The sequence below is a fragment of the Triticum dicoccoides genome, chromosome 5A, assembly GCF_002162155.2.
Source record: "Triticum dicoccoides isolate Atlit2015 ecotype Zavitan chromosome 5A, WEW_v2.0, whole genome shotgun sequence".
Taxonomy (NCBI): domain Eukaryota; kingdom Viridiplantae; phylum Streptophyta; class Magnoliopsida; order Poales; family Poaceae; genus Triticum; species Triticum dicoccoides.
The window spans coordinates 410,811,027-410,820,896 of NC_041388.1; positions in this window are offsets into that span (position 1 = coordinate 410,811,027).

The window sequence follows — 9,870 nt, forward strand, 5'->3', positions numbered from 1 at the left end:
ATGAAAGCTCAACAAAAGAAACTAAGTGGGTGTGCATCCAACTTGCTTGCTCACAAAGACCTAGGGCACTTGAGGAAGCCCATTGTTGGAATATACAAGCCAAGTTCTATAATGAAAAATTCCCACTAGTATATGAAAGTGACAAAACAAAAGACTCTCTATCATGAAGATTATGGTGCTACTTTGAAGCACAAGTGTGGCAAAGGATAGTAACATTGTCCCTTCTCTATTTTTCTCTCAATTATTTTTTTGGGGGGCCTTTTCCTTTTTTATGGCCTTTCTTTCTCTTTTTTTATTTCCTCACTTGGGACAATGCTCTAAAAAATGATGATCATCACACTTCTATTTACTTACAACTCAATGATTACAACTCGATACTAGAACAAAAGATGACTCTATATGAATGCCTCCGATGGTGTACGGGGATATGCAATGAACCAAGAGTGACATGTATGAAATAATTATGAATGGTGGCTTTGCCACAAATACTATGTCAACTACATGACCATGCTAAGCAATATGACAATGATGAATGTGTCATGATAAACGGAATGGTGGAAAGTTGCATGGCAATATATCTCGGAATGGCTATGGAAATGCCATAATAGGTAGGTATGGTATCTGTTTTGAGGAAGATATAAGGAGGTTTATGTGTGAAAGAGCGTATCATATCACGGGGTTTGGATGCACCGGTGAAGTTTGCACCAACTCTCAATGTGAGAAAGGGCAATGCACGGTACCGAAGAGGCTAGCAATGATGGAAGGGTGAGAGTGCGTATAATCCATGGACTCAACATTAGTCATAAAGAACTCACACACTTATTGCAAAAATCTACAAGTCATCAAAAACCAAGCACTACGCGCATGCTCCTAGGGCGATAGATTGGTCGGAAAAGACCATCGCTCGTCCCCGACCGCCACTCATAAGGAGGACAATCAAATAACACCTCATGTTTCAAATTTGTTACATAACATTTACCATACGTGCATGCTACGGGACTTGCAAACTTCAACACAAGCATTTCTCAAATTCACAACTACTCAACTAGCACGACTTTGATATTATTACCTCCATATCTCAAAACAATCATCAAGCATCAAATTTCTCTTAGTATTCAAAACACTCATAATAATTTTTTTAACTATTCTTTGAATACCAAGCATATTAGGATTATTAAAGAAAATTACCATGCTATTTAAGACTCTCATAATAATCTAAGTGAAGCATGAGAGATCAATAGTTTCTATAAAACAAATCCACCACCGTGCTCTAAAAGATATAAGTGAAGTACTAGAGCAAAACTATATAACTCAAAAAGATATAAGTGAAGCACATAGAGTATTCTAACAAAGTTCAAATCATGTATGGCTCTCTAAAAAGGTGGTACGGCAAGGATGATTGTTTTAAACTAAAAAGCAAATACTCAAATCATACAAGACACTCCAAGCAAAACACATATCATGTGGTGAATAAAAATATAGCTCCAAGTAAAGTTACCGATAGAAGTAGACGAAAGAGGGGATGCCTTCCGGGGCATCCCCAAGCTTTGGCTTTTAGGTGTCCTTAGATTATCTTGGGGGTGCCATGGTCATCCCCAAGATTAGGCTCTTGCCACTCCTTGTTCCATAATCCATCAAATCTTTACCCAAAACTTGAAAACTTCACAACACAAAACTCAAAGTAGAAAATCTCGTGAGCTCCGTTAGCGAAAGAAAACAAAAGACCACTTCAAGGTACTGTAATGAACTCATTCTTTGTTTATATTGGTGTTAAACCTACTGTATTCCAACTTCTCTATGGTTTATAAACTATTTTACTAGCCATAGATTCATCAAAATAAGCAAACAACACACGAAAAACAGAATCTGTCAAAAACAGAACAGTCTGTAGTAATATGTAGCTAGCGCAAGATCTGGAACCCCAACAATTCTAAAATAAATTGCTGGACGTGAGGAATTTATATATTAATCATATTCAAAAAGAATTAACTAAATATCACTTTCCAAATAAAAATTGCAGCAGTTCTCGTGATTGCTAAAGTTTCTGTTTTTTACAGCAAGATTAACAAGACTTTCCCCAAGTCTTCCCAACGGTTCTGCTTGGCACAAACACTAATTAAACACAAAAAAAAAGAACCAAAACAGAGGATAGATAAATTATTTATTACTAAACAGGAGCAAAAAGCAAGGAATAAAAATAAAATTGGGTTGCCTCCCAACAAGCGCTATCGTTTAACGCCCCTAGCTAGGCATAATAAGCTAGGATAGATCTAGGTATTGCCATCTTTGGTAGGAAATCCATAAGTGACTCTCATAATAGATTCATAAGGCAATTTAATTTTCTTTCTAGGAAAGTGTTCCATGCCTTTCCTTAACGGAAATTGGAATCTAATATTTCCTTCCTTCATGTCAATAATTGCACCAATCGTTCTAAGGAAAGGTCTACCAAGAATAATAGGACATGAAGGATTGCAATCTATGTCAAGAACAATAAAATCTACGGGCACATAATTCCTATTTGCAACAATAATAACATCATTAATTCTTCCCATAGGTTTCTTAATAGTGGAATCTGCAAGGTGCAAGTTTAGAGAGCAATCATCAAAATAACGGAAACCTAACAAATCACACAAAGTCTTTGGAATCGTGGAAACACTAGCACCCAAATCACACAAAGCATAGCATTCATGATCTTTAATTTTAATTTTAATAGTTGGTTCCCACTCATCATAAAGTTTTCTAGGGATATAAACTTCCAATTCAAGTTTTTCTTCATAAGATTGCATCAAGGCATCAACGATATGTTTAGTGAATGCTTTATTTTGACTATAAGCGTGAGGAGAATTTAGCATGGATTGCAACAAGGAAATACAATAAATAAAAGAGCAATTTTCATAATTAAATTCCTTTAACTCCAAGATAGTGGGTTTAGCAACATCTAGGGTTTTAATTTCTTCGATCCCACTTTTATCAGTTTCAGCATCAAGATCTAAAAACTCCGAATTCTTGGAACGCCTTCTAGGTAAAGGTGGATAATATTCAGTCCCATAATTATCAAGATTCATATTGCAAAACAAATATTTAATAGGGGACACATCAATAACTTTTAGATCTTCATCTTTATTTTCATAAGAACTAGAAGAACACGCTCTTATAAAGGCATCTTTCTTAACACGCATCCTAGCGGTTCTTTCTTTGCACTCATCAACGGAAATTCTCATGGCTTTAAGGGACTCATTGATATCACTTAGGAGGAATAGATCTAAGTTTCAAAGAATCAACATCAAGGGAAATTCTATCAACGTTCCTAGCCAACTCATCAATCTTAAGCAATTTTTCTTCAATCAAAGCATTAAAATTCTTTTGCGAAGTAATAAATTATTTAATATTAGATTCAAAATCAGAGGGAATCTTATTATAATTTCCATAAGAATTGTTGTAGGAATTACCATAATTATTAGAGGGATTACTAGGATAAGGCCTAGGATTAAAATTTCCTCTATACGCGTTGTTACCAAAATTGTTCCTACCAACAAAATTCACATCCATAGATTCATTATTATTATCAATCAAAGTTGACAAGGGCATATCATTAGGATAAGAAGAAACACTCTTACTAGCAAATAATTTCATAAGTTCATCCATCTTTCCACTGAAAACATTAATTTCTTCTATCGCATGCACCTTTTTATTAGTAGATCTTTCAGTATGCCATTGAGAATAATTAACCATAATATTATCTAGGAGTTTAGTAGCTTCTCCTAAAGTGAATTCCATAAAAGTGCCTCCCGCAGCCGAATCTAAAAGATTTCTAGAAGCAAAATTCAATCCGGCATAATTTTTTTGTATAATCATCCACAAATTCAAACCATGAGTAGGGCAATTACGTATCATTAATTTCATGCTCTCCCAATCTCCTGCAACATGTTCATGATCAAGTTGCTTAAAATTCATAATATCGTTTCTAAGAGAGATGATCTTAGCGGGAGGAAAATACTTAGAGATAAAAAGCATCTTTGCACTTGTTCCAAGAATTAATACTATTTTTAGGCAAAGATGAAAACCAAGCTTTAGCATGATCTCTAAGCGAAAAAGGAAATAGCTTAAATTTAACAATATCATTATCCACATATTTCTTCTTTTGCATATCACACAAATCAACAAAGCTATTTAGATGGGTAGCGGCATCTTCACTAGGAAGGCCGGAAAACTAATCTTTCATAACAAGATTCAGCAAGGCAGCATTAATTTCACAAGATTCAGCATCGATAAGAGGAGCAATCGGAGTGCTAATAAAATCATTGTTGTTGTTATTGGTAAAGTCACACAATTTAGTGTTATCTTGAGCCATCGTGACAAGCAAGCAAACTAACACACAAACAAACAAAAAGCAAGCAGGCAAAAAGAGGTAAATAGAGAAAGAGAGGGAGGATAGAGAGAGAGAGAGAGAGGGGAATAAAATGACAAGGGTGAAGTGGGGGAGAGGAAAATGAGAGGCAAATGGCAAATAATGTAATGCGGGAGATAAGGGTATGTGATGGGTACTTGGTATATTGACTTTTGCGTAGACTCCCCGGCAACGGCGCCAGAAATCTTCTCTGCTACCTCTTGAGCACTGCGTTGGATTTTCTTGAAGAGGAAAGGATGATGCATCAAAGTAGCGTAAGTATTTCCCTCAGTTTTTGAGAACCAAGGTATCAATCCAGTAGGAGGCTACGCGCGAGTCCCTCGTACCTGCACAAAACAAATAACTCCTCGCAACCAACATGATAAGGGGTTGTCAATCCCTTCACGGTCACTTACGAGAGTGAGATCTAATAGATATGATAAGATAATATTTTTGGTATTTTTGTGATAGAGATGCAAAATAAAATAAAAGCAAAGTAAAAAGCAAAGGAAATAACTAAGTATTAGAAGATTAATATGATGAAGATAGACCCCGGGGCCATAGGTTTCACTAGTGGCTTCTCTCAAGAGCATAAGTATTTTACGGTGGGTGAACAAATTACTATTGAGCAATTGACAGAACTGAGCATAGTTATGAGAATATCTAGGTATGATCATGTATATAGGCATCACGTCCGAGACAAGTAGACCGACTCCTGCCTGCATCTACTACTATTACTCCACTCATCAACCGCTATCCAGCATGCATCTAGAGAATTAAGTTCATGAAAACAGAGTAATGCCTTAAGCAAGATGACATGATGTAGAGGGATAGATTTATGCAATATGATAAAACAACATCTTGTTATCCTCGATGGCAACAATACAATACGTGCCTTGGTGCCCCTACTGTCACCGGGAAAGGACACTGCAAGATTGAACCCAAAGCTAAGCACTTCTCCCATTGCAAGAAAGATCAATCTAGTAGGCCAAACCAAACTGATAATTTAAAGAGACTTGCAAAGATAACCAATCATACATAAAAGAATTCAGAGGAGATTCAAATATTGTTCATAGATAATCTTGATCATAAACTAACAATTCATCGGTCTCAACAAACACACCACAAAAGAAGATTACATCGAATATATCTCCACAAGAGAGGGGGAGTGAGGGAGTCCTGGATTAGGGGGTCTCCGGACAGCCGGACCATACCCTTTGGCCGGACTGTTGGACGATGAAGATACAAGATTGAAGACTTCGTCCCGTGTCCGGATAGGACTCTACTTGGCGTGGAAGGCAAGCTAGGCAATACGGATATGTATATCTCCTCCTTTGTGACCGACCTTGTGTAACCCTAGCCCCCTCCGGTGTCTATATAAACCGGAGGGTTTTAGTCCGTAGGACAACATACAATCATACCATAAGCTAGCTTCTAGGGTTTAGCCTCTCCGATCTCGTGGTAGATCAACTCTTGTAATACTCATATCATCAAGAATAAATCAAGCAGGACGTAGGGTTTTACCTCCATCAAGAGGGCCCGAACCTGGGTAAAACATCGTGTCCCCTGCCTCTTGTTACCATCTGCCTTAGACGCACAGTTCGGGACCCCCTACCCGAGATCCGCCGGTTTTGACACTGACATTGGTGCTTTCATTGAGAGTTCCTCTATGTCGTCGCCATTAGGCTTGATGGCTCCTTCAATCATCGATAGCGATGCAGTCCAGGGTGAGACTTTTCTCCCCGGACAGATCTTTGTATTCGGCGGCTTCGCACTGCGTGCCAACTCGCTTGGCCATCTGGAGCAGATCGAAAGTTACGCCCCTGGCCGCCAGGTCAGGTTTGGAAGCTTAAACTACACGGCCGATATCCGCGGAGACTTGATCCTCGACGGATTCGAACCCCTGCCAAGTGCGCTGCACGGTCTCGATGAGCATGATTTAGCTCTGCCGTCGGACAGTGTTCAGGATATCGCACCGACGACTACTTTGCCCTCAATTCGGAGCCAATCGCGCCATCCATGGACAGGTGGATAGACCCCGCCATGGAGGCCGTACTCTCAGCGGCGATCGAGCCAAGGAACGACCTTAGCTTTTACGAGAGCCGTGTTGCCGAACTACCGGATCCTTCCCCGGCCACGGACTCCGAAACACCTGCGCCCGTGCCTATCAAATCCGGCTGGGCGCCGATCATGGAGTTTACCTCCACGGATATTTTTCAGCACTCTCCCTTTGGCGACATACTGAACTCATTAAGGTCTCGCTCCTTGTCAGGAGAGTCCTGGCTGAACTACGTCCGGTAGGATTGGGATGCAGATGACAAAGAAATTCGCCGCCCACCCACCACCCATTTAGTAGCCACTGTCGATGACTTAACCGACATGCTCGACTTTGACTCCGAAGACATCGACTGTATGGACGACGATGCGGGAGGCGAAGAGGAACCACGACCCACAGGTCACTGGACAGCCACCTCATCATATGATATATACATGGTGGACACACCCAAAGAAGGCAATGGTGACAAGACAGCGGAGGATGACCCCTCCAAGAAGCAACCCAAGCGCCAACGTCAGCGGCGCCGCTCTAAGTCCCGCCAAGGCAAAAGCGGTGATACCGGCATTGGAGATAATAGCGCTCCGGACAGCGCCGAAGACAACAACAATCCCCTCCAGCAAGATTTAGAGCAGGAGGATGGAGAAGCCAGCCCTCCAGAGAGAGCGGCAGATAGAGAGGCGGAGGATAATAATTACATGCCTCCCTCCTAAGATGAGGCAAGCCTCAATGATGATGAATTCATCATGCCAGAGGATCCCGTCGAACAAGAGCACTTCAAGCGCCAGCTTATAGCCACGGCAAATAGCCTTAAGAAAAAGTAGCAGCAGCTTCAAGCTGATCAAGATTTGCTAGCTGACAGATGGATCGAAGTCCTTGCGGCCGAGGAATACAAACTCAAACGCCCCTCCAAGAGTTACCCAAAATACAGGTTGCTACCCCAACTGGAGGAGGAAGCACCAAAACCTACATCTCCAGCGTATGACGCGGCTGATCGGCCACCTCGTGGCCACGTGAGAGAGGCATTCCAGCCAAAAGCTCAGCCCGCACCCCGACGCCATTCAAATAAAAAGGCATGGGGAAATACGCTAGACATGCAAGACATATTGGAGGACAAAGCAAAACATGCAAGATAAATCTATGGATCACGAGGGCGCGCCACTATGCGAGACAATAATCGTCATGCTGGATACAGTAAAAGTAAGTCCGGCCGGGCCGAACACAGCGGGCAAGACTCATTTGAGCTGCGTCGCGATATAGCCTAGTATAGAGGCGCCACACACCCCTTATGCTTCACAGACGAAGTAATGGATCCTCAAATCCCAGAGGGTTTCAAACCCGTAAATATAGAATCATATGACGACACAACAGATCCTGCGGTATGGATCGAGGATTTCCTCCTGCACATCCACATGGCCCGCGGTGATGACCTACACGCCATCAAATACCTCCCACTCAAACTCAAAGGACCAGCTCGGCATTGGCTCAACAGCTTGCCAGTAGAGTCCATTGGCTGTTGGGAAGATCTGGAAGCCGCATTCCTCGATAACTTTCAGGGCACTTATGTGCGACCACCAGATGCCGATGACTTGAGCCATATAATTCAGCAGCCAGAGGAATCGGCCAGACAATTCTCGACACGGTTCCTAACAAAGAAAAATTAAATTGTCGACTGTCCGGATGCAGAGGCCCTAGCAGCTTTCAAGCACAACATCCGCGACGAATGGCTCGCCCGACACCTTGGCCAGGAAAAGCCGAAATCTATGGCAGTCCTCATGACACTTATGACCCGCTTTTGGGTGGGAGAGGACAGCTGGTTGGCTCGCAGCAATAACATATCAAAGAACCATGGTACTTCGGATACCAAGGATGGCAACGACAGCTCACGTCGCAACAAACATAAGCGCCGCATTAACAGCGACAATACTGAGGATACGGCAGTCAATGCCGGATTCAAAGGCTCTAAACCTGGTCAACGGAAAAAGCCATTCAAAAGAAGCACTCCGGGCTTGTCCAGTTTGGACCGTATACTTGATCGCTCTTGTCAAATACACGGCACCCCCGACAAGCCAGCCAACCACACCAACAGGGATTGTTGGGTGTTCAAGTAGGCCGGCAAGTTAAATGCCGAAAACAAAGATAAGGGGTCACATAGCAATGACGAGGAGGAGCCCCGGCAGCCGAACACCGGAGGACAGAAGAGGTTCTCCCCACAAGTGCGGACGGTGAACATGATATACGCAACCCACATCCCCAAGAGGGAGCAGAAGCGTGCGCTCAGGGACGTATATGCGTTGGAGCCAGTCGCCCCAAAGTTCAACCCATGGTCCTCCTGTCCGATCACCTACGATCGCAGGGACCACCCCACTAGTATTCGTCATGGCGGATTCGCCGCACTGGTCCTAGACCCAATCATTGACGGATTTCACCTCACTCGAGTCCTTATGGATGGCGGCAGCAGCCTGAACCTGCTTTATCAGGACACAATGCGCAAAATGGGTATAGACCCCTCAAGGATCAAACCCACAAAAATGACCTTCAAAGGCGTCATACCAGGTGTAGAGGCCCATTGCACAGGCTCAGTCACATTGGAAGTGGTCTTCGCATCCCCGGATAACTTCCGAAGCGAAGAGTTAATCTTCGACATAGTCCCGTTCCGCAGTGGCTACCATGCACTACTCGGGCGAACCGCGTTTGCGAGATTCAATGCAGTACCGCACTATGCATATCTCAAGCTCAAGATGCCAGGACCTCGGGGGGTCATCACAGTCAATGGAAACACATAGCGCTCTATCCGCACGGAGGAGCACACTGCGACCCTCACAGCAGAAGCGCAAAGCAGCCTCTTAAGGCAATCCACTAGGTCGGTGATTAAGGACCCGGACACCTTCAAGCGCGCCAGGAGTAATCGGTAACAGGACCGCCTGGCACATTCTGAGCTCGCATAGCAATGCGGCCCCCACCCCGGTCCCAGCCAAACGGCGAAATCCCTGCCATGCGTACATAATTATGCATTAAAAATACCATGGGCACAGATGGGGAGGGGGGGGGGCACGACTACGGCATGCTCCAAGACGCGGCTTAAACCGCACTAGGGGCTTCCCGCTCTGTTATTTTCTCTTTCAGGACTTTAATCTTTGGAAACCCTGTCCGGCAGCATGATTGCCGAACACATGATGCAGCAACTAAGGAGGCAGAAAGCTACGTCACACCACGGAACTCCCAGGTGGATTATGATAACGAGTGAAATACTGGCTTTAATACTATTTCTCAGCTTGCCCTTGAAGGGGACATGTCAAATATTCCTACTTTTTGCTTATCGCACTACTTGTATCATTCTGCTTTAACGCACCTTTTTGAATAAAAAATGCATAGCATTAAGACTATTATTGCATCCTTCTTCTTTTTTTACATATATGTATGTTCATTC